The sequence below is a fragment of the Balaenoptera musculus genome, chromosome 9, assembly GCF_009873245.2.
Source record: "Balaenoptera musculus isolate JJ_BM4_2016_0621 chromosome 9, mBalMus1.pri.v3, whole genome shotgun sequence".
In the NCBI taxonomy this organism is placed as follows: Eukaryota; Metazoa; Chordata; class Mammalia; order Artiodactyla; family Balaenopteridae; genus Balaenoptera; species Balaenoptera musculus.
This window is the reverse complement of record NC_045793.1, coordinates 55,051,843-55,057,842: the sequence shown is the minus strand read 5'-3', so window position 1 is coordinate 55,057,842 and position 6,000 is coordinate 55,051,843. Positions and strand designations below refer to the sequence as shown.

The 6,000-nt window shown below is 35.1% G+C and overlaps 1 pseudogene; it reads right to left on the bottom strand.

Annotated features, from left to right (window-relative positions):
• Window positions 1–311: 311 nt before the first annotated feature.
• LOC118900540 overlaps window positions 312–6,000 on the bottom strand; it is a 28,994-nt pseudogene continuing 23,305 nt past the window's right edge.

Genomic DNA, 6,000 nt, shown 5'->3' with positions numbered 1-6,000 from the left:
GTAAAGGTTTTAATTTCTCCATCAAATCTGAATGAGATCCTTGCTGGGTAGAGTAATCTTGGTTGTAGGTTTTTCTCCTTCATCACTTTAAGTATATCCTGCCACTCCCTTCTGGCTTGCAGAGTTTCTGCTGAAAGATCAGATGTTAACCTTATGGGGATTCCCTTGTGTGTTATTTGTTGTCTTTCCCTTGCTGCCTTTAATATGTTTTCCTTATATTTAATTTTTGACAGTTTGATTAATATGTGTCTTGGCAATTTTTTTTTTAAAGGTCTTAGTTTATTAATTCTCTCATGTAATATCTGCACAATCACCACAGATACAGTCACTGCAGAATCTTTACTCCTTCTTTTTGCCAACACCAACAATGGTCTTTGCAGTCCCCCTGACTTTCTTCATTCTGTTCTTGTGTTCCTTTTGCTGCTTTCTTGAGGTCTTTTTTTTCTCATTCAGGCCATGTCTTGCAAGCCTGTGTTTGGGCTCATTCTTCTTTGCATAATCCAAGGAATTGTAAATCATGCCAAAGCCAGTTGTCTTGCCACCACCAAAATGGGTTCTGAATCTAAATACAAAGATGACATCTGGTGTGGTCTTGTACATTTTGGCTAGTTTTTCCCTAATTTCTGTCTTAGGTACTGTTGCCTTCCCACAGTGAAGGACATCGATGACCATTTGTTTCTGCTGAAGTAGTCAGTTGGTCATGATCTTCCTGGTCTGGATAGTTACTTGTCATTCATGATGGTGGCTGATCATGATGTTTTTAATGTGCTAGTGAATCTGGTTTGCTTCACTGGGGAATTCTACCAAACATACAAAGAAGGACTTACACTTTTCCTGCTCAAACTATTCCAAAAGATTGAAAAGAAAGGAACACTCCCAAATTCATTCTATGAAGCCACCATCACCCTGATACCAAGGCCTGACAAAGACACTTCAAGAAAAGAAAATTGCAGGCCAATATCTTTGATGAATATAGTTGCAAAAATCCTCAACAAAATATTAGCAAACCGAATCCAAATACATAAAAAGGATAATCCACTGTGATCAAGTTGGGTTAATCCCAGGGTCACAAGGATGATTTAACATGTGCAAATCAACCATTGTGATACACCATTTTAGCAGAAGAAAAGCCAAAAACCATACAATCATCTCAATAGATGCAGAAAAAGCATTTGATAAAGTTCAACCTTCATTCATGATAAAAACTCTCACCAAAGTGAGTATAGAGGGAACATATCTCACCAAAATAAAAGCCATTTATGACAAACCCACAGCCAACATAATACTCAATGGTGAAAAGCTGAAAGCCTTCCTGCTAAATTCAGGGACAAGACAAGGATGCCCACTCTTACTGCTTGTATTCAACATAGTATTGGAAGTCCTAGCCATAGCAATCAGACAATAAAAAGAAATAAAAGATATGCAAATTGGAAAGGAAGAGGTAAAACTGTCACTATTTGCAGATGACATGATACTCTATGTAGAGAACTGTGAAGTCTCCACCCAAAAACTATTAGAACTAATAAATGAATTCAGCAAGGTTGTAGGATATAAGAGTAATATACAGAAATCTGTTGTATTTCTATACACTAATATTGAAATATCAGAAAGAGAAAGTAAAAAAACCCCAATCCTTTAAAATTGCATCAAAAAACCAAAATACCTAGGATAAACTTAACCAAGGAGGTGAAAGATCTATTTGCTGAAAACTATGAAACATTGATAAAAGGAAATTTTTTGTTTTCTGTATGTTTCATAGTTCTTTTGTTTCTCACTTCTTTTCTTGCTGTCCTTCCTTGTGTTTTGATGATCTGATTTTTTTTCTCATTACCTTTTTTGTATCTACTATAAGTTTTTTCATTGTGTTTACCATGAGGCTTATTGTTATCATAGCCTAATTTAAACTGATAACAACTTAATTTCAACTGCTTACAAAAACTGTACACATTCTCTCAAAGCAAAATCAATTTTTAGTAAATGAGTAGCCTCTATTTATTCAGCTAATAACATATTCTAAAATTAAAAAATTTAAATCTCACATCTTTCTCTTGCAAGGCAACAGAATTGAAGGTTAAAAAGTGTAAAATGAAGTTTGTGAAAGAAAGATACATGAACTGTCATCTGGTATGTAGAATAAAAATGAGTTTTTTGTTAGTTTTTAAATCTACACATGTATTCCTCCTTACACTTTATATATATATATATATATATATTTATAAATTTAGTTTCAGTTTTGTTTATTCTTCTCCTTTTTTTTTTTAAAGTTATACAATTTTTATTTATTTATTTATTTATTTATGGCTGTGTTGGGTCTTCGTTTCTGTGCGAGGGCTTTCTCCAGTTGTGGCAAGTGGGGGCCACTCTTCATCGCGGTGCGCGGGCCCCTCACCACTGCGGCCTCTCTTGTTGCGGAGCACAGGCTCCAGACGCGCAGGCTCAGCAATTGTGGCTCACGGGCCCAGCCGCTCCGCGGCATGTGGGATCCTCCCAGACCAGGGCTCGAACCCGCGTCCCCCGCACCAGCAGGCAGACTCTCAACCACTGCGCCACCAGGGAAGCCCCACACTTTATATTTTTGATGTCAGAATTTACTTCTTTTTATATGATGTATCCATTAACCAATTTTTGTGATTATAGTTATTCTTAATACTTTTGGCTTTTAACTTTTGTACTGGGGTTAAAAGTGATTTATTCACCACTCTTACAGTATTACATTATTCTGTACTTCTCTAAATATTTACCATTACCAGAGAGATATATACTTTCATGTGCTTTTGTGTTTCTGTTTAGTGGACTTTTCTTTCAACTTGAAGAACTCCCTTTAACCTTTTATTCAAGGCAGGTCTAGTGATGATGAACTCCCTCAGTTTTTGTTTTTCTGGGAAAGTCTTTATCTCTTCTTCAATTTTAAAGGATAAATTTCCATGTGTAATATTCTTGGTTGGCCATTTTTTCCTTTCAGCACTTTGAATATCATCCCACTCTTTTCCTGGACTGCAAGGTTTCTGCTGAGAAATCCACTGATAGTCTTTTGGGCGTTTCCTTGTATGTGATGAGTCACTTTTCCTGACTTCACAGTTCTCTGTGTTTGACTTTTGATGGTTTAATTTTAATGTTTCTCATTGTAGATTTCTTTCATTTTAACCTCTTTGGAGTCTTTTAGGCTTCATAAATTTTATTTCCATTTCTCTCCCCAGATTTGGGAATTTTTCAGTCTTTATTTCTTTAAATAAGATTATACCCTTGTGACTTTCTCGTCTCCATCTGGGACTTCCATAATGTGTACATTGATTGTTTTGATGGTATCCTATAATTCCCATAGGCTTTCTTCACTCTTTTTTATACTTTTTCTTTTTGTTCCTCTTATTGTGTAATTTCAGTTAATTTGCTTTTGAGCTAAGTGGTTCTTTCTTTGGCTTGATCAAGTCTGTGGTTGAAACTTTGTACTGAATTTTTCAATTTGGTCATTGTATTCTTCAGCTCACAATTTCTGTTTCTTTCTTTTTTATGATTTCTCTTTGTTGAACTTCTGATTTCATATATTGTTTCCTTGATTTTGTTTCATTGTCTATCTGTGTTTTCATCTAGCTCACTGAGCTTCCTTAAGACAATTATTTTTAATTCTCTTCAGGAAGTTCACAGATCTACTTTTTAAATTTTTTTTTAATTTTTAAAAAAATTATTTTTAATTTTTATTATCTATTTAAATTTTTTAATTTTTAATTTTTACTTATTTATTTATTATTAAAAAAACTTTTTTTTTAGGTTTGACTGTTAGAGCTTTATTTTGTTTCTTTGGTAGTTTCATGGTTCCCTGATTCTTTATGATCCTTTTAGCTTTGCTTTGGTACCTATACATTTGAAGGAGTAATGTCCTCTTCCAGTATGTATAGACTGGCTTTGGCAGGGAAAAACCTTAACCAGTCAGCTCAGCTGGAGATCCTTGGCAGTCTGGCAGGTAGAGTCCATGAGTGGGCCTGCTGTTGGGGTCTCTGGGTTGGTGGGCATGTGCCAGGGTTCACAGGTGGTCCTGGTGCTGGGGTCTGTGAGTGGGCCAGGTACCAAATTCCATGGGTAGGGCTTGTGCTGGTATCTGCAGTCAGGTTGGCTCTGTACTAGTATCTGCAGGTGGGTGGGCCTCGTATTGATATCTCTGGCTGTGGGCCTGGAGCCTGGGTCTATCATAAAGTTGGATGCCCGCTTTACTTTCTTTCCCCCATGAGAGACTTCCCAGGCTAAAGGGATCACTCTTGGCACTGCACTGTGCACTTTTGAAAAAGCAGTGATGCAGGTAAAGTGAAACTGTCCTTCCTACTATCTTGAGTGCATCTATTCTCATTTCTGTGCTCCACTTGTTTGCTGTAATCTCTCACCTGGATTCCATTGCTCTCATGAAGATATTTTTTTCCATGTCTGGTTGTTAAAATAGTGTTTCTGTGGGGGAATGAAAGCTGGACACTTCTGCCATTTGCTGACATCACTCTAGTTTGTGCTATTTTTATATTGCCAGATCATATTTAATATTTGCATGCTAGTCTTTCATTCTTATCCCCACATTTTAGTCTCAGTTTTTTAAAGTATAATTATTGTGCATGATCATTCCTTTCAGCAAAGTTTCTCCAATAAGTTCTTGATTGTCTAGAGATCATTCCATAATAGATTCCCCAGAAAGGGCAATTGGAGAAATATTCCCTGGGTTCTTTCATACCTCTATACTTAAAGGGAATCTTAGATGTAAATAAAATGCTCATCTTGTATTTTCCTTTTGAGCAACTTGTAGGTATTTGCTGTTTTTTGGTGTTGATGTTGCAGTGAGAAATTTGATGCTATTCTTTTTTTTTTTTTTGAAATGAATGAGTTACATAATTTTATTGTACCATATATTTTTGTCTGTGTTCACAGCTCTATTAATCTAGGTTAGGCAATATTCTATTATGGAAAAACAATGCTCTATAAAACACAACACTCCCGAAAGCAGTTAGTGTAAGGGCATTCAGATTGAAGGGCAGTTTTTAATACACACTTAAATGAGGATTATAATTTTACATATAAAAGATTAGTGAATCATTCATCCTTTCAGAGTAAAAGAAAAAGTCCTGTTTTATGGCTTAAATTTCCATCTATATACTGTTGACTTCCAAATTGTGTATCTGGCCTAGACTTCTCTCCTGCATTCCCTACACATCTGTCTAACTGCTTTCTTGAAACATATAATTGGATTTCTTTTTTCTTTTTTTGGATTTTATTTATTTTTTATTTTTTTTCACACACACACACACTGTATTTTATTTTTACAAGAGATAAATAAACTGACACCAAGCATTGTAAATGGATGACCACAACAAAAGCGACAATGATTGCAATACCAAACACGAAACACACTCATACTATGTCATAATATTGACATTCAGTCCAGTAATCCTCCACTGTAACAGCTCCTTTACTTTGCAGTGATAATTGATTTGTATATTTTTTGCCTCTGAGTCCTGTTCTGTTTTTCTATGTATTATGCATGTCTTGATCTGTTTGCTGAATGCCCAAACAATCTATCTTTCTGTTTGATTTCTAATACTTTTACTGGGAAATATTTGGTGTTGGCCTGGGTGTTTATCCAGGTACATAGTGTGCCATTTCAGGACATTTATTCTTCATTTAATGTCTTTTTTTAAACTGTCACAGATAATTTTCTTAATTAAACTTTTGAATATTACTTTATTCCCTTATCTTGGTCTTTTTTTCAGGGATTCAAATACATGTTGGATTTCCTTCTCTTCTATGTCTATCTGCTTCTCTCCAGACCTTTCTTCTCTTTTTCAATATCTGTTTCATTTTATTCACATTTAACTTAAAAAAAAATACTCTGTTACTGATCATTCTGTAGTGTCTACTTTCTGTTGTGGCTCTTATAACTTTGTCTTTATTTCTAAAATTGTATTTTTTTCAGATTTTTCTTGAATTCTGCATATGCTTCTATTTTCTGGTTCTTTTTCCTATGAATTC